The 18,996-nt window shown below is 42.2% G+C and overlaps 1 long non-coding RNA gene across 1 annotated transcript in view; it reads right to left on the bottom strand.

Annotated features, from left to right (window-relative positions):
- Positions 1-3,991: 3,991 nt before the first annotated feature.
- LOC307194194 overlaps positions 3,992-18,996 on the bottom strand; it is a 146,959-nt gene continuing 131,954 nt past the window's right edge. Inside the window, exons 4-5 of the long non-coding RNA XR_013830529.1 lie at positions 11,270-11,317; positions 3,992-4,119 (exon numbers count right to left, since the gene is read on the bottom strand). This is a non-coding gene — a long non-coding RNA (uncharacterized lncRNA). The remainder of the gene's footprint in view (positions 4,120-11,269; positions 11,318-18,996) is intronic.

The raw sequence follows: 18,996 nt of genomic DNA on the forward strand, positions 1-18,996 counted from the left end.
GTGTCATTGATAACAGAGCAGGAACACCAGTGGAGTAACTGATTTTTTAAAAAATGAGAATTAGACAATGTTAGACCTGAAAGAGAATTGAAGCATCATAGAGTTAGCCCAAAGGTGGCAAATCAGTTTCACGTGAAACCAACTCAGATGGCTAGCTAGGGAGTCCCAGAAGTGATGCATTGAGAACGCTTCTGAAGAATCCTAGAGAAAGGCCAGGAAAAGGCAAGAGAGAAATGGTCACGTGGGTGTCACTTATTTGCCATTCCTGTTATTTTGCAGGTTAGGAGACTGAGGCCAAGAGCAATAATTTGATGATGAAATTGAAGCCAAACTCCGGCTGGGACCCTTATCCCCCGATTCCTCGGGTCTCTGTCTCCTAGTGCAGTCACTTCTAGACTATGCTTCATGGAGCCCTATGGGTGCTCTACAGTGAGGTGCCTCAGGGGTCTCTAGAGGGTGGAGGCTGGTCCACTTGGGCTCCTAGACTCTCGTGTCCACTTCAGCCAACAAACAGCTCCTCTTCCTCTTCTCCTTTCGAGCTTTTGCTTAAGAATTTGTTTGAAAAAAAGTTCATCCGTTAAAGAAACATTAAATGCATCAGTGCATTTTGTGATTCCCCATATTTTGTAATTGACTTATTAGTTAATTAATCAATTCAGTTGTCTTTTATTCAGCAATTACTACTTGGAAGTCGCTCTGCTAGGCAGTACTGGGAATTAAAGAGAGGAGTCCCCTCTCAAAGTGTTTACAATCTGATTGGAAGCCAGACATATGAATAATCATCCATTGTAAAATGATGGGAGAGTAAATGGCATAATTAGTTGCATTGAGAGAGCATAGAAAGAGCAGTTGACTTCCAGCAGTTGGTTGCTGGAAGTCAAGGAATGCTTCGTGGAGGAGGCATCCTTTGAACTTGGCCTTGAAGGATGAGTATCTTTGAAGGAATCTAAGGACCATAGGCTTGAGATGGAAGAAACCTTAAGGATCTTGACAATGCAAACTCTTATTTAATGGAGGAGTCCACTGACGTCCAGAGAGGAGAAATGATTTGTCTACATTGATTGTGGGCCTCTGGAGCCCAGTAAAATGGCACTTGCAGGATGGAGGAACTGCATGAAAAAAAGAGAGGTATGAAGGTAGCGAGGTGCACAGTGAGACTGGGTGATAGCACTATTGCACTGGAGTTTATGGAACCCAAGGACTTCCTGGAGCTCAGCTTTGATTCACAAGGTGGTATTTTCTCATGCCTGTCACACACTCTGGATGAATTTGCCCTTACGACATATTAATGCTATGGACCTAACTGTATTCTGAATTTACTTAGTAACTTAAAACCACCTCCACTAACAGGTTGGCCAATAAATCTTACCTTGTTAATAGGAATTCTTAGAAGATACAGCCAAGTTTTATAAATAAAATGATTGGAAATTGGAATAAAAACAGTGGCAGATGTTGTTAGTTGGCCCAAAGAGCCCTTCCCTACCACAGTCGCTCCTACTGTCTTCATCTAGAGAAATGGGCAAAGGTACATAGTCCCTTGACCAGCCTCTATGGCAGTTAGGGTTGACAACATGACCTAGTTCTGGCAAGTGGCACAGGAAGAGAAGTTGGCTAGGAGTTTCCACTTGAATTAAAATCATAAAGTCTAGCCCTTTGACTCTTTCCCTGCTGGTGCAATGATGTAAAGCCTGGAGCAGCCATTACTATCTTGTGACCATAAGGCAAGAGCCACAAGATGAAAAGCAAAGAACTAAGGAACTAACTATCTTTAGACATTCTATTATTGAGAAAATGATATACTATTTGTTTAGGCCACTGTATTTATCAGGACCGTGTATGCTATAAATATAAATACAAATATAAATACTGTAAAAACAACTCCATAAATCTCAGTGTCTTAATACAATCATGGTTGATATCTTGCTCAAACGAAATCCAATGAGGCTCTTCCTAGTTGGGTTGTTCTTCAACTGGTAACTCAGGAATTCAGGCTCCTTCCTGCCTAGGATGCTACCACCTTCAGCTTGTGGCCTCCAAAGTCATTGCTGAAGGAGATGAGAATGTGGGTAAACCTTCCCTAACCTTCTTGGCTGGAAAGTGATACCCATCTTTCAGGTCATATTCCAATGGCTTATAGGTAGAAATATAGCTCCACCTCAATGCAAGGCAACTGAGAAACCAAGTCCCTGTCTAGAAAGCTGCTTAACAACTCTTTACTATGGAAGGGAAATCCAAATCTTTAATGGTCAGCTAGCTCTCTCTGCCACAATTACTCTTAGTAGATTTTTCTATTACTTGCAGCCAAATCATTCCTAATGTAATAACAGAATATAGCATTTATTGCATTTACTCAGCCAACATTTATAGGGTCCAAACTTCTTCATTTAGAGCAGTAGGCTTAGAATTAGGTGGCCTTCATAGCAGATGGAAGCCACTTTCCTTACTCTTTTATTAGGGAGATAAAGAGTTATACAGGAACCAGTCATCTATGATTGTCAGCAATATTTTGAAAATGTACATAGTGGCATCTTGTGTGGACTTGGTAACAATGTGGTTGTTAAGGGAATTCAAAGGAAGAGGAATCTCGATATGAATAAGCATTCTCCAGGGAAGGTTTCTTGGGAACAGCCCATTAGAAAACAAGGGCAATACTTTGCATTTTCCATAAGACTTTGCTTTTTCAAAACAAACGTATCATTCCATATAATTATTCATCCCATAAACATTATCGTTCATTCTGTAGACAAGCATGATGGGGGTGGCAGATACTAGGTTAAAGATTATAGATATAAAACAAATTAAGTTATAATCCCTGCCCTTGAAACACTCAAAGTATAAGATGAGAGACACATAAACCAAGAGTTTCTCTGCTTGCTAAAACCATGAGAGCACAGAGGATGGAGTGGGGGAGGGAAAGGCATTTAAAAAAAAAAAAAAAAAGGAACTTGGTAAAATGGGCCTTGGAGGAAGTTTAGGAAATTTTCAGACATGGAAGGAAGAGAAGGAATTTCAGAAAAAGGAAATGACATTAACAAAGGCACAGAGGTGTGCAGATTCATGGTAAGCTCAGGGAATTGTGAGTAGTCCACACTGGGAGTGTATTGGGGAAGGGTAGGAATGGTAGGAAGTCACATTTGAAAGGCAGCCTGGGCCATATGATGAGGACCTTAAATGTTCAAGCTGCAAGTTTCAGCTGCAAGTTACAAGACACACGATGAAGGCATTTAGGTAACTTGCACAAGAGGACTTGAGAAAGGTAACCTCAGAGTTGGTTCAGCAGCTCAATGATGGTCATTAAGGTATTCACATTATTTTGTTTTTTCTTTCTCAGAATGCCAGTGACACGTCCTAGGGTGAGCAACTGTCCCAGTTATCCTGGGACTGAGGGGTTTCCCAGGAGATGGGACTTTTAGTGCTAAATGTGGGAAAATCCCAGGCAACCTGGGATAAGTTAGTTATCTTAACATCTCTCCGCTCAGTCACAAGATGGCTGCCATAGCCCCAAGTGTCACACAGAAAATGGGCCATCTTTTCACACGATTCTCTCTGATCAAGAAGAAAATAGTCTTTCACTAAAGTCCCAGTCAACTTTCCTTTATATCTCCCTGACCAGAACTGGTCACATGCCTACTTTAGTCCGAAGAGAAATGAGATCACCATAGTTGTCTTAGAACAATCGTAGTTTATCCCCTTGGTTTGAATACCTTGTAACCAGACCTCAAATTGGATTTTGCTGGTATGGAGGAGGAGAAGAATGGCTTGTGGGTGGGCAACTCACAGTGTATGCCATAAATGCCATGCTGAAGATTTTGGACCTCATCCTGAAGGCGGCAGGATATCATCAAATATTTTTAAGCAGAAAGCGATAGGCTATCACTTATATTTTAAACTTAGAAGCAATCCCATAACTGGATTAGAAGGAATTTGGGAACAAGACTGAGAGTAGAGAGACTTGTGAGCAGGTTACCTCAATAATCCAGATGTGAGATGGTAAGACTCGAACGATTATAGATGTGTGTAAGCGAAGTGACGGATTTGAAAGAAGTGAGCAGACGTTCATCTCACATGATGTGACTGATAACTCTGCATGATGTGCAGGTCGGCTGTGATTGTTCTTGGCTGTGAATGAGAAAACAGTGGCACAGAGGTTAGAGGTAACATGTCCAAGCTGCTCTCGGATGCCAAACACTCCCCACCTAACAAAGCTAAACTCCTGTGCTACCGGAGTGGGGTTTCTCCCATTCCTTAGCTCTCAGACAGGATCAACACCAGCTGGCTGGCTCTCCTGGGGCCCCCGCATCCACCTGGTGCCAGGTGGGTGTCAGACTGGGCAGAAAGCCCTCATTCTTTGTAGTTAGACAGCTTCATCGATGATGACTGTAGCAGGATGTGTTGACGAACCAAATCTACCTCAGCTGAGATGAGCAGTCACGCAGCCTTGACGGAAAGAACACGAGGTGGGCAATGTCAGTTCCAAGATTGGCCTCCCACTCCCACGAACAGTCTTGCATTATTTTATGCATGGTTTGCATGTGAAATTAGCTCATTTCCCAAAGAAAACTAACCTATGGGAAATCTAGTTTGGGGTGATGCCTTCTCCCTGATGAGCCATTAAAAGGGCTGTGAGGGAGACCTTTGGTGAATGATGGCTTTCGTGGCATTGCTAAATAAAAAAAGGAGTTGTCTGTGTCATAGCCCCCTAATACTCTCCTTAGGTCTTATCTGATACGGCAATTATACATTCATAAATGTGATTTCTAAGTTTTCGTCTGACTGCCCAGGAGGGTAAGGGCGATGCCTAGTTTGTTCACCATGCTAAGTAGCACATGCTACTTGGCACATAGCATATGCTCAATAAATATTTGCTGAATTAATTCTTTTATTAAATGACTACTCCATGTCAGTTGCTTTGCGTACATCATCTCTTTGAAGCCTTCCCCAAGTCCCCATAACATAGATAATGAAAATGAGATTATTTCTGTTTTCTAGATAATGAAACTGAGATTCAGTGAGTAAACTGAGTTCATGTATTTAGAGAGTGGGAGAGCTGGGTCTCGAATCCTAGGCTGTCTCCAGATCCCATGCCCTTTTTTCTCTAAATGCTACTTGGATTTTCATTTCAGGTAATGCTTTTCCTCAATACAGAGAAACTCAGTGTTGGTTTAGGTCTACCCCTCACTTTATACATGAGAGGCTATAGGCCCAGAGAGGCCAAGCATCTTGGCCAAGTTAAATTAGTGCTCAAGTGAAATCTAGCTCAGTGTTGTTTTCAATTGGACCTTGAAGTTCCTTTAAGATAAGGCAGCCACTAATTCAGAAAGAGCCAGAGCCTGTGGCTTGTATTTGACCTATCTCTATAGCCTTGCTGAATGTCTGCATAGCAGAAAGGCATGAAAAGCTCATCAAATACAAGTTTCACAATCTACACGGTTGTTCTCTGGTTCTCAGCTTTAACTGGCACAGGCTGCTTTTTGACTGAAGGAGAGGCTAGCCTCAAGCTTTTGGAAAGCCACTGCAAGTTTGCTGTTGAAAACTTCCAGGTTTGGATGTAATCTGCACTCTGGTAAAGTACTTAAGCTAATAAAGGTCTAACGCGTCTTGCAGACTCCTTCCAAGCGCCTCGCTGGCTCAGCGTGCACATGCCCACAGGAGAACACCGTGTCCTTAGCAGGGACAGCCTCATACATGTGATTCCGTCTGGGCCACTGCACAGAAGCCGGGACCCTTTGCACTCACCCACTCCCGTCCTTTCCTGCCATCTTCCTCCCCAACACCCAAGTCTCTTCATCAAAATTTGATTTGCATGTCCCTGAATTTCGGCTGGGGACGTGTATTGCCTGCACGAGATTAAGCTTGCAATCCAGCTGATGGCACCGGGAAAACCCTAGGTTCAGTTGCCATCCGTCAGCTCATTCTCTACCTCCTGAGCTGAGCCACTCCTCCATGCCAGGTGCTGGGCCAGGCTGACCGTGCTGGACGATGTGAGTGACGCCCACCCAGCTCCCGCCCGCGGGGCCCTCACCACTGAGCCGGGGAAGGAGTCACATCATTAGACCCAGAGTGGTCTTGGGTCATTTCTGCGTGACTCACTGGACTTTGCCCTTCTCTGTGGCCTGGCGCTGTCCCCCAGCTAGAAAGATGACTACCCCAATCCACATGTGACAACTCCCAGGGGACAAGGGAGCGGCTCTCTCAGTAGCTCTCCCTTACAAGCAAAAGTTTTCCATTCCCAGAAGCCTCAACAAAATATGTCCTCAGATCTCATTGGCCCAACTTGGGACACGGTTTCATTTCTGAGCCAATCCCATAGGCTGAGAGATAGTATAAGATGATTGATACAGACTTAATTTCCTCAAAAAAAAAAAAAAAATCTTTTCCTTGCAACCAAAAAAGCCAGAACTTGCTAGTAAAAGCCATTTTCATTTTCAGATTTTTGCCAGGGCATTTATTCAATTGATCCTCCACCACCCCCACTCTCTTCTCCCCCTCCCTCCTCCCCTCCCCCTCCTCCTCCTTCTTTTTCTTCATCTGGAAGGTGGATGTTTTAAACAAATCAATCATGAAGGAAAGAGAATCCATGATGACTGAGTGATAGCTTTCTTGCTGCTAGAATTTCGAAATTTCTCATTTCCATTCCATTGTGGACTTCACCCTGAAGGCAATGGGATGTCATCAAACATTTATAAACAGAAGGTGATATACAGGGTCTCACTTATATTCCAGTGACTCATGTGGGTCAGATCTAACCCACATGAAGCCAGAGTAATGAAGACACCCTCAGGGGAGGGCAGTTTGAATCCATGTAAGGCAGATGGTCTTGAACAGGCCTGCCTGCCAGACCTGGACGTGTGGGCTGATCCAGGCTTGCCAAAAGTGGCCTGAAGGTGCCACCCTCTTGGCCAGCCACCCTCTCCCTGGGCATAGCAGCCTCCTCTGACGACACCATTAGAGACTCACACAGTGCGATGGCAGGGATGGCCACAGGTAATGCTTCTGTGCCGAAAGGAAAGGGGATACTTCTCTTACACCTTTCAGGGGATTTTTTAGGGTTTGACAATCTCTGGCCAGTGCAGGCCAGAGGCTGTGCAGGTGATTCAGGCCCTTGGGAAAAACTTCTCCCTCATGTCCCTACCCCACCTCTCAGCCTGTTCTCTCCATACCCACATCTACCTCAGTAAGCTGCTGAGTGCTGTACTTATTATAGCAAACGTTCCTAATGAGAGGACTCGCCCAACTATGTTTTCTTAGCTAGGCCACCTGTCGGGATAAACAGAATTTTAAGAAATTATTTTGAAATGTTCGCTTTTCTAGAGATCAATATGAGGTTCATATAAGCTCCCGGACTGACCACTTTAAAGCACTCAGCTCTGACCCAGAGGAGAGGGCTGGGTGTCAGAAGCCTTGAGTTTGTGTCATGTTCCCCTACTTCCTAACTTTGGGACTTTAGGTAAGTTACTGTTACTTTCTAAGCCTTCAATTTCCTCAGCGGCAAAACGAAAACAAGACTCCTTCTCACTTCAAGAATTCAACGAGGTACAATATCTAAAACTACGGTTCACGTGTTTTAGTCATCTGAGAGGCCTACTTTCTTCCTCTGTAAGTCTCTGTCTTCTTACTTGAGAAATGAAAATTGTATGCTCTCCCTGACTTTCTGTAGAGTACACAAGATGAGGCATGTGGAAGTCTTTTGGAAACGGTAAAGCTTGGGGCCGTCCTGAGTACTTGGTCACCAGGATGACACTTGGAGTGACCAAATCCAAGGAGCCCCCACACCCTGGGTGAGGCAGGGGATGAGGGATGTTCTCAAGGATCAGTCTCACCAAGAAGCCAGATGCTTCCTCCCAAAGCCAATTGAAGCTGCAAAGATTCTCTTTCTAAAGTGAAATCTTGAGGCCCATTGCCTTCCAGGCTGATTCAACTGCAGCTCAGGGGACTCGGCAAATGGCCCCCAAGGGCTCCTCTTCTCAGTCAGCTGAGGTTTGTTAATGGTGTTTTCTTTTCTGGGAATGTTTTTTTCTTTTCTAAAAGAAACACAACTTAAAAAAATTCAAGACAAAGTTTCCCCTCCCCTCAAGACTTCCTGTCCATAACTGAAGCCATCTTCCTAAAATTAGCAAAGCATTCCTTTGCCACAAAACAACAGTACCGTTAAAAAAAAAAAAAAGGGCTATTTCCTTTCTGGCTGAGGATTTATGTACAAGAATCAGATGGGGAAAAGAGAGCTTCCATCCAGCTTCAGCAGTAGCTTCTGTGTTCGTCCAAACTCGGCCTGTTAATGGGATTATACTGCACTCATTCAGGCAAGGACAGCTCACAGGAGAAAACTTACAGCAGTTGAAACCAGATGCTTTAATTCAGTGACTCTCGAGCTTGAGTATCTGTCAAAATCTCCTGGAGGCTTGTTAAAACACAGAGAGCTGGGTTCCAATCCCAGAGTTTCTGGTCAGTAGGTCTGAGGTGGTGCCTGAGAATTTTCATTTCCAACCTTTGCTGATGCAGCTGGTCCAGGGACCGTGTGTGGAGACCACAGCTCTAAATCAACAGTCTTTGGTCCCCAATAATGTTTTGAGAGAAGAAGCCGTCTTGGCCAGGATCGCTGTGTCTGGTGGTTGACTTCCAGTGTCCTGGTCTTGGAGGGCCTGGCTGCACAAGTTGGGTGTTTACAGGTTATTCTGGTGTGGCCTTTTCAGCCCACACAGGGGATGCTTGTGTCATTTCTCTGGCTGCCCTCTCTGGCTGTCACTGTTTCTATTATGCTCCAGGGAATGCTCTGATCTTTTCTTTCAAGAGGTTGTGTGAGAATTTTAAGGGAAACAACACAATTTGGGGTATTAATCAGAGGAACTTGGATGTGAAACCAGACTCCTTTGCTTACTAGTTATGTGATCTTGAGCGAGTGAAATAACTTTCCCGAGTCTGTTTACTTGTCATCAACTAGGAATAATAATAACACTCCATTGTAGTGGTTTACAAACCTGACTAAGGTCCTTTTCCTCTCTCAAAGCTGTTTCCCCATGACAGTGCCCCTTCTTGGTAAATGACCTCTCCCAACTAGCTATCCAAAGACCCCCTAGGAACCATTTTTGTCACCCCTCTCTTACTTCCTACGTTCAAGCAATCACCAAGTCTTGTCCATCCTACTTCCAAAATGGACCTTGGTCCTAAGTACTTCTCTCCATTTCTATCACCCCTCCCAAGCCCACCGAGCCATCACTAACCCTCAACGCAACTACAAAAAAAAATAATGTTTGATGAACCTTAACGGTTTCTATTTCACGTAGAATAAAATATAAAAGCCATAGCATGGGCTATGCAGGGCCTGCCTATAACTCACTCACTATTCCTTTGCCTCTCTGAACTGCACCAAGAGGAGCTGCCGGGATCCTTGAATATGCCAAGTATTTTCCTGCCTCAGGGCCTTCACACAGGCTGCTCACTCTGTCTTGTGTGCTCCCCCTCCCCCCACCCCCTTGGTTTTAAAGGCATGCTCCTGTGTCAGGGTATTTCTCCAGGCATGCTCGATTCAGGGCATTTGTACCTTTTGTTCCCCTGTATTCTTCTATGCCAGGTCTTTCACTGGATCCTCCCTCACTTTGTTTAGGCCTGCTCAGATCTTACTTTCTCAGTGAGGCCTTCCCTGACTATCCTATCTAAGAGATCACCCCTAATTCCATTGCTCTTAGCCCCCTGACCCTGCATAGTTTTTCATGGAGTCATTATCAGAAACTGACATATCGTTTGCATGTTTGCTGACTGACTGTCTCTTAAATTAAAGGTAAGCTCCGTGAGAAAAGGGGACCCTCTTGCACTGTTGGTGGGAATGTAAATTGATACAGCCACTATGGAGAACTGTATGGAGGTTCCTTAAAAAACTACAAATAGAACTACCATACGACCCAGCAATCCCACTACTGGGCATGTACCCTGAGAAAACCACAATTCAAAGAGTCAGGTACCACATGTTCACTGCAGCTCTATTTACAATAGCCAGGACATGGAAGCAATCTAAGTGTCCATCGACAGATGAGTGGATAAAGAAGATGTGGCACATATATACAATGGAATATTACTCAGCCATAAAAAGAAACAAAATTGAGTTATTTGTAGTGAGGTGGATGGACCCAGAGTCTGTCATACAGAGTGAAGTAAGTCAGAAAGACAAAAACAAATACCATATGGTAACACATATATATGGAATCTAAAAACAAAAAATGGTTCTGAAGAATCTAGGGGCAGGACAGGAATAAAGATGCAGATGTAGAGAATGGACTTGAGGACACGGGGAGGGGGAAGGGTAAGCTGGGACGAAGTGAGAGAGTGGCATGGACATATATACACTACCAAATGTAAAGTAGACAGCTAGTGGGAAGCAGCTGCATAGGACAGGGAGATCAGCTCGGTGCTTTGTGACAACCTAGAGGGGTGGGAAAGGGAGGGTGGGAGGGAGACGCAAGAGGGAGGAGATATGGGGATATATGTATATGTATATGTATAGCTGATTCACTTTGTTGTAAAGCAGAAACTAACACACCATTGTAAAGCAATTATACTCCAATAAAGATGTTAAAAAAAAAAAAAGGTAAGCTCCATGACAGCAGAGATTTTTGTCTGCCTTGTTAATTGCTATACCCTCAGGAACTAAAATAGCACCAGGCACATGGTTGACGCTCACCAATATTTGTATAATCAATGATTCAATGGACGGATGGGTGCAGGCAGGTACATGACCATGATTGTTAGCGATATTGCTGGTAAAAGGCACGTGGACAAAGTCCCTAACCTTGGAATGCTTTCTCAGGTGCCCACTTCCTAGAAGAGATGCTCTAAGCACAATTTGGACACTTGGGCATTATTCCAAAACCCTTATCTGGGCTCGTTTTATCATGTGAGCTGTAAGGACTACTTCTGCTTGCACAGGACACATGGTGTGCTTATGGGTCCCAGTATGCCTGGTTCCCAGTTGGCTTTTCGTGGGAGGAGGTAACACCCTCAGGCAAGAGAGGAGTCTCTAGCCCCTTCTGCCTCTACCTGCCAATTTGAGGATGACTCCCGTGACAAAGAAGCAATCCAAAGAGGAAAGTGCTTCAATGTAAGATCAAAAGCTATTGATCTTCCTGTTGGAACCACAGTCCGGTTTCACGTCACAGACCCACGTCAGAATGTCTCCATTTCTGGGAAATCTGAGGTAACACTAAACAACCATGCCATGTACCTCAGGGCCTATGCTTTGGCTGACCCCACCCAAAAGGTAGCCAGGACAGAGACTTACCAGAAGCCCAGGAATGAGGTTGGCCAATCAGACTCTCACTCTTGGGAACTAGAATTGGAAAACACAGAGAAAATTAGGTTGGAAATGGAGCTGAAGCCAATGCAATAGCTAGCATCTATGAGGTAGACCAGGAAGCATGAGAATTAATAACCAAGCCACATCTAAGGGGCATCTGACATGAAGATTGAGAAAGAGGAGGCAGAGGGTAGAGAAGAGAAAGAGGTAGTTAGTTTGCAGTGAGTGAAGCGAGACACACAAAAGGAAGCAGAGATGGAGACTGTAGCTGAGTCACATCAGCTGATGAGCTCCAGGAGGAAGATCAAGAAACTTCTGCTACTAAGGTCCATCTCAAATGCTCTATTAATCAGGAGAGACATAATTCCCAAGATCTTGGTGTGTTAACGTCACAAGGCTTGCTCTTCACTTACACCTGTCCACTGAGGGTCCAGGCTACTCTCCAGGGTGCTGTCCTTCACCTGAGGTTGCAACGCTGCACAACCTGTCACCTGGGAAATGTGTCTTAGGGTGGGTGCCTAGAACCTGAGCCTGAGTTGTGGATTCTTGTGAAAGTGATTTATTGAGAGAGTTCTCTCTGGACAAGGGGAGTGAGGGAACAGGATAAGGCAGGGAAAGCAAATTAAACAAAGATATGGACTGTGGTGGAGACTAGCTTCCACCTGGTCCCATGAGGAGCTCGTGAGTATGAACTGATCATTCACAGCTGGCTGTCCCTCAGCGAGGAGAGACTGTGTAATAATCCCTCTGGGATTTAGGGCAATTCTCTGGAGAGGAAGGGAGCTGTAACTCAGTAATCAACACAGCATCAGCCTCGGAAGAGAGAATGGGGCAGGGTATCGACCACATTCACTCCAGCATGGGAAGAGCACGTGGAGAATCACACACTGCCCATGAATACTTCCACGTGGATGTGGCATATTTCATTCCTCTCACATTTCATTGGCCAAAGCAAGTCATGTGGTCATTGTCTAAACTCAAGAGGCAGAAAAGTACAGAAGTACAATCTACACAGAGTTCCTGCAAGGAGAAGAGCCATAGATATTGATAACCAGCTTTAATCTCGACCACAAGAGCCATCCTGAATCCAATTCTGGTCTCTAATTCCAACCATACTGTGGCCCCTGTCTCTCTGGATTCCCACCTGATTTTCAATTCTCTTGTCAATGCTCACACCAAAACCCCATTACTTTAGTGCCTTGCAATTAGAGGAACTCAAAGAAAATACAGAATATTCACCCCTTGGAAGCTATCTAAAGATTCAATAACAAGATAAAATAAAGATAGTTCCATAAATCTAATATAATGCACACATTCAAAAAATCAAAATTTGAAGGAAATCTCTTGACATAGGGACATATTAAGTTAAAATATTAAAAGGATACAGGACTGAGTGTACATTCAGCTACACATGTCCACCTCAAGTGTATGAAAATAGATAAGACTAGAAGGAAATAATTGAAAACAAAATGGTTATTCCCTGGTGATAGATTAAAAGCCACTTTTGTATTATTTTAATATAATTTTGTCTCCTTATTGGTTACAGTGGATTTGTTTACTTTTATTCTCACAAAAAAATTAATATAATATGGATGTAAAAAGAACTGGTGAAGATATAAGTTTCCTTCTTAGAACACTCGGCTAAATTTTTTAACACAAGGAGAAATAGAAACGCTTTGGCTTGTATTTCTCAGGGCAGGAGATAGTGGGGGTGGGGGTGAGACAGTTGATTCTGAGCTGAAGGTCTGAGTTGGTGGTTCTAAAATTTGGTTGTGACTTCTCGCCTTAGTTCAGTATTAAAATGGAATAGGGTAGGTTATTATCTTCTTTAGCAGAAGGCTGAAGTGCAGATAATGATGTAACTTCTGATGTTCCTCTTGCTTCTGGCCACCAGCCTCTTGAAGACAACTGAGATCCAAGCAACAACCTTAGCTGATAAGGTCAACTCCACTGTCAGTTCATCTTTTGATGAACTAGGACCATCTGCAGGTCCCCCCCTCTTCTCTCTCCATTTCCCTCTTTCCTTTCTCCCTCTTATCACTTCATCTCTTCCTGCATATTCCTTGCCTCCCTTTCTTTTCCTCCTCTTGGTGACTCCCTTTCATGAGCTAAGATCATCCTCCCAGGAATTCAGCCTCCCAATGCACAAGGAATGATACCAGCAGACTTGTTAAAGTATCCTCTTTTGTTTAATATTTTATTCCTTTATTCTCTTTCTAGAGAAGATTTTAGTCAGGGGGAGGTAAAAATCATGGTGTATCCAAATAACAATATATTTGTTGAATACATTTTCTTTGTCTATAGTTACACAATAAAGTAAGCTGTTTTAAATCTAGTTTCATTTATGATCGCTGGATGGTTTACCATCATTCATTAAGAAATGAGAATGCATAAAATTAGTAGAAGTAAAAGCAAAAGGAAGGAAGGAAGGGGTTCGTAGTAAGGAAATAAAAGAGAATCAAAACTGACATTGAAGAAGTGTGTTATTAAAAGATCTTTCCATTGCTATGAGTAGCTACAAATTTAGCTCCAATTTTTTATTGGCCAAAAAAAGGGGGGAAATAAAGACAATTACACAATTTACCAAGTATATAATATAAAAACTGACCAGTTTCTCAGCAGTAGAACAATTCTTAGCATTGAACCAGACAGGACCCCAACTCTGGATGTAATGAACGAGGTCATCCACAGCAGCCTGACAGGGGACGTGATGGAAAATGTCATAAGCCTGTGGCTTCATTATAGGCTGATGCCAGCTCAGCACAGCTCAGGCCTTCATGGGCTGTAGCCCACGTTACCAGTATCCTGCTGATCTGGTTTCATTTGTCACAGATTTCAGAAGTGGAAGAACAAGTAGTGTTTAAATAGATCTCCCAGGTGATTTACGCTGCCTTAAGGCCTGAATTATGTGTTTATTTTTTCATTCACTAAAACTTATTGGGCACCAACCATACATGTGACATCGTGCTAAGTGCTGTAGCAACTGAATCACTTCTTGGTGATCAACAACATAGGGGTTAGTAGTGACGTCTCAGCGAAAAAGAGGAATTTGAGGCATCCCTTCATGTATGCATCTAACCATCCCACCAACTGTTTATGCTCGCTACAAATACTTACTGAAATCCTGCAATATGCCAGGTCCTGTGCTAAGTGCTAGGGTCAGAAAGATGAATTAAGACAAGGTTCTTGCCTTCAAAGAGTCACTGCCTAGTGATGGAGAAAGGCCATGTTCAGCACGCTGCTGAATTGAAGCTATGTATCAAGTACTAGGGGTGCTCAGAGGAGAAAAACGGAGACATCAGCTATTTTTCCAGTAATTAATGCCCAGCGAAGGAACTTCTTTGGTAACTTTCCTTAAGTAGTATGTGGATGGTGGTGAAAGAGAGAGAAAGTGAACAAGAGTTCAGAAAGGAATGAGGGCAGCTTAGAGTGCAGGATTTAATGGCATGAGCCCTGGAGGTGGATGAACTTGGGCTTGAGGACACCTCTGCCATTCAGTAAATATGGATATGGGACCAGAAGATGATCTAATGCTACCATATGGAGCCATGAGAGCCAAAGAGAGAATGTTTGTGTTTGAACAGCACCCAGTTCAAAGTATCTCCTCAGTACCCTCTACCTGTGCTTGTATTATCATTTCCTCATATCTACTTTGCACAGGAATGTATTATTTAAACATCAAATAGGATTTGGATACTAGATGCTCACACAGCATCCATGAGGATAGAAACAGACTTGATATTAGAAGGACCAGAATCTAGGTGATGAAAGATTGGCAAGGTGGGGATTGTGATCAGATGGTCACCTGGCCTTTATGCATCTTGAGACGAACAGCACCAGCTATGGGATGAGAGTTAAATGCTAACTGTCCTGTCTAGACTGTTGGCAGCCTGTCTTGCTCAGAACAATGCTTTTTGTGTAGTGTGGGTGGTCTATAATCCTAAGACTTAGTTTCAGCTGTACCCTCATCAATCTACTTTGCTGGTTTGTATCTCAAAAATTGATCTCCTTGAGAAAAATGAGTCAGCTCGGCATAATTTTTTTTGGTAATCGTTGACCCTGATAAGTTTCGAAGAATGTTATTCCTCTTTACCGAGCTTTCTGGATTGTCTGAGAAAATAGTCCATCTATGTATATGTAATAGTAATAATAAATACCATTATTACACAATAGTATTCATATTGTTAATTATATGAAGCATAATTAATAATAACACTGTATGATGTCATATATCATATATATAAATAATAATATCTAACTTCTTGGGTACCTATGCTGTGCTGGGAAATATATTATGTGCTTTGCATAAATTGTTCATTTAATTCTTGCAGTATCCTATGAGGGGGATGTTTTTGGATGAACAGATTGAGGCCCAGGGATACTAAATCATTTGCTCAAGGTCACACAGCTGGTAAACTGTGGAGCTGGGATTAAATTTAGGCAACCTGGTTGAAGGCTTGCTCTTAATTTTTAGGTCTTCATGTATCTATGTCCTTTATATCTATATCTATCTAATATAATTAAATTAAGTGTTTGTGAACTTGGTATAGTGCCTGATACATGGAGGGAGCTAGCATCAGCAGTACTCTATATAGCTAGCTATGTCTATGATGGTGTTTATCCTCTAGCCATAGGTACCATAGCATGGTGGTTGAAGTAATGGACTTGGGAGCCACAGGTGCCTGAGTTCCAATGCCAGCTCTCTGGCTAATTATATATGTGTTCTTGGGTGAATCCCCTCAGTGCCCTCATCTTAAATTGCCTGTGTGGTTATTGCAATGATTAAAGAAGGACAGTGTCCACACTCATCTAAGTGTGGGCCAGCATTATTGTCATAATCAGTGGTAATCCCAAAGTGTGGGAAGCAAGCTTCTTAAAGCAGGTCAAACAGATGCTCCTTCAGTGACCAGTGCAACTAGGGGGCAACTGGCGGGTTGTTTGATCTCCGGGGGGGGGGGGGGGGGATTTCACACATGCTCTGGCTCAAATTTGAAATAAAGGTGAATAAGTCATTTCAATCCCCCTCGACCCCCACCACTCCATGGGAAAGAGATGTGTCAGGCCAGCCATGCAGGTCACTGGGTACAGATGCCCCCAGCCTTTGAAGACCTGAGCCAATGGAGGTTGAAAGGACGGGTGCCCCACTGGGCAGCAGTTCAGCTAAAAGTTCACGTTGCTGCACATTTGAGAACTTCCTGACCAGGCGCCCCGGTGTCAAAGGGATCTGAACCTCTCCTTGTCTCCAGCCCTGATATGGAATTGTGAGCAATTGCTTGCATGTACAAGACAGCACAAGGCATCAATGGGCTGATTATGTCAAGGCATCTGAAGACAAAGCAAAATGGAACTTCAAAAGACTTAGGAAGACCCAAATCCCCTAGCAAGTTCAGTTGTTGCTAAAATTCCCACATTGGGCTCACGTTTTGGCTTTGAAATTGCAGCTCAGATGGCAAATAACATTCTTTACTGTATTTAAACTTTTGAGGAAACTGTTTCATCCTCTAACTCTTCCTGTAAAAGGTATTTATCTTTCTCGTAGAGAAGGTCTCTCTTTTGAATGCCACTTCTACGTTTACATTACAGCATTTAGTTGCTTTCATACGTACGTGTGTGCATATTTATACACATATATTTTTCCCCTCTAAAATGGAAGGAAGGGGTGGGGGATTAGAAACCTTAATACATCTTTTTTTTTATTATATAGAGGATTGCATGTTCATTGGACTTTGAAAAGGAAATACTTTCTAGCTATTTAACTTGGCGAGTCTAGAAAAAATGGTGCACAGACTCTTCTGAAAGGATTTTTTAAGGAAGGGAAGGATTTTGTGAAGTAGGTTCTAACAAAGGCACTTAGGGAAATATAACTTGATCTAAAATATATTCTTAAACATATCCTCCCTGCCTATTTATTCTTTTAAAAAATTTATAATGTATTTCATTTGTACACATAGAGATATGCAATTCACTGTTTGGGGGATGAGATCAAGAGGTTGTTCTGAAGTGAAACAGGTTTTTTAAAAAAACTTTTATTGTAAAATAAAACACAGATACAGAAACCCATATAAAACAAACATAGGGCTTAGTGAATTATAGGGCTAACACTCACTCAGATCAAGAAATAGAAATTTTCCAGATATTCCAGAAGCCTTTCACATGTGTCCCCTTCCTCTTTCCAAAAATAACCACTATCTTGACTTTTAGAGTAATCACTTCCCTATGTTTCTTTATGATTTTGTTACCCAAGTGTACATTCTTAGCATTATAGTTTATTCTCACTCACTCTCAAAAATCTAACAAGTTTTAATCTTTCTTTGAAACTGTTGGTTTTCCCTCCATCCCTTCCTTTTGCTTATAATTTATCTGTTAAAGATCCCTGGTGGTTTGACCTATGGAATTTCCCTCTTCTCTGGATTTTGCTGATTGTGTACTCATGGTCCCATCCAACATGTTTCTCTGTCCCCTGCATTATCTACAAATCAGAAGCTGGATTCAGAGACGGATAAAACTTGAACTCAGTCATTTTGGCAAGACCATAGGAAGTGGCATGTTATTTCTTTAGATAGCATATGTTTGGTTGTCTCTCTTTTTGTAATGTCAACAGCCATGGAGGCTCATGGCCTAGACCCATAAATTAATTGGAGATTGAAAAATGGTGACATTCTAATTCTACATCTCATTTTTTTACTTGGTATAATTTATAAAGAGATGCTTCTCTCATCTATTATTTGGTTACCCAGTTGCACAGTTTGTATATAAAAGGATAAATGCGTGACTCTTTCCTTTATTTACCTGTTTTAAAGATCATGAATTGGTTCTCTATGATCCTCTAACAGCGACTGATTTGATTTAAAATATGTATATATATATATAATTATGAAATCATTAATTTAAATGCAATGTATTTAAATGAGTTTAAGTACACCGCATTTCTTATCTTTATTTACACTCAAGTTGTCCCATTTTTGGCCAGTGGAAATCTCCTAAGATTGGCAGCTGAGTCCTTTTGACATGACCCCATTAGTCTTTGACAGTATCCTTTCTATTTGGTGGGATAAGAGGGTCTAGGTTCATCTTGCATAGTTCCTACACCAAATTTGAATTAGCTATTTCTCTAAGAAACTCTGGTTTCTTATGGTAGGAAATGATACTTGAAGATCACAATCTGGGCACTACAGATGCTTTCTGCAACTAGAGAGTCACATTGCTAGACATTTTTGGTGAATGGAATTGGGAAATAAACATGTATTTAAATATAAAATATCTTATAAATTCATAATAGTGTTTCAAATTCAAATTCAGAGTTGCACGATTTTTACTTAATTCCTTCCATACCATGTATGTATGTCCTTTCTTCCATACCAAAAACCTTGGTTCTCAAGGACACAGTGAATGAGAGAATTAAAATATCCCATCATTATTCATTTGCTTTATCCCACAGTATACAATAACACACACAATAGTCAAAATAACAATACTAATACTGCCACTACTAATTATAATTACTAAAAATCATTTTTTAAAAATTGGAGCTTCCCTTTTACTTAGGATGTAGAAAGCCACAAGAGAACATCAAAGCCATATAACTTATGAAATCTTACTCTCTTTATTCCATCAGAGATCTGAGGTCTCAACACAACAGAATAAAAAAAGAATTCCAAAGATTGACAAATCCCTCTGAGAAGATATGGGACACACAACATGTTTTATCTTTG

This window comes from Stenella coeruleoalba (assembly GCF_951394435.1).
Source record: "Stenella coeruleoalba genome assembly, chromosome: 11".
Classification (NCBI taxonomy): domain Eukaryota; kingdom Metazoa; phylum Chordata; class Mammalia; order Artiodactyla; family Delphinidae; genus Stenella; species Stenella coeruleoalba.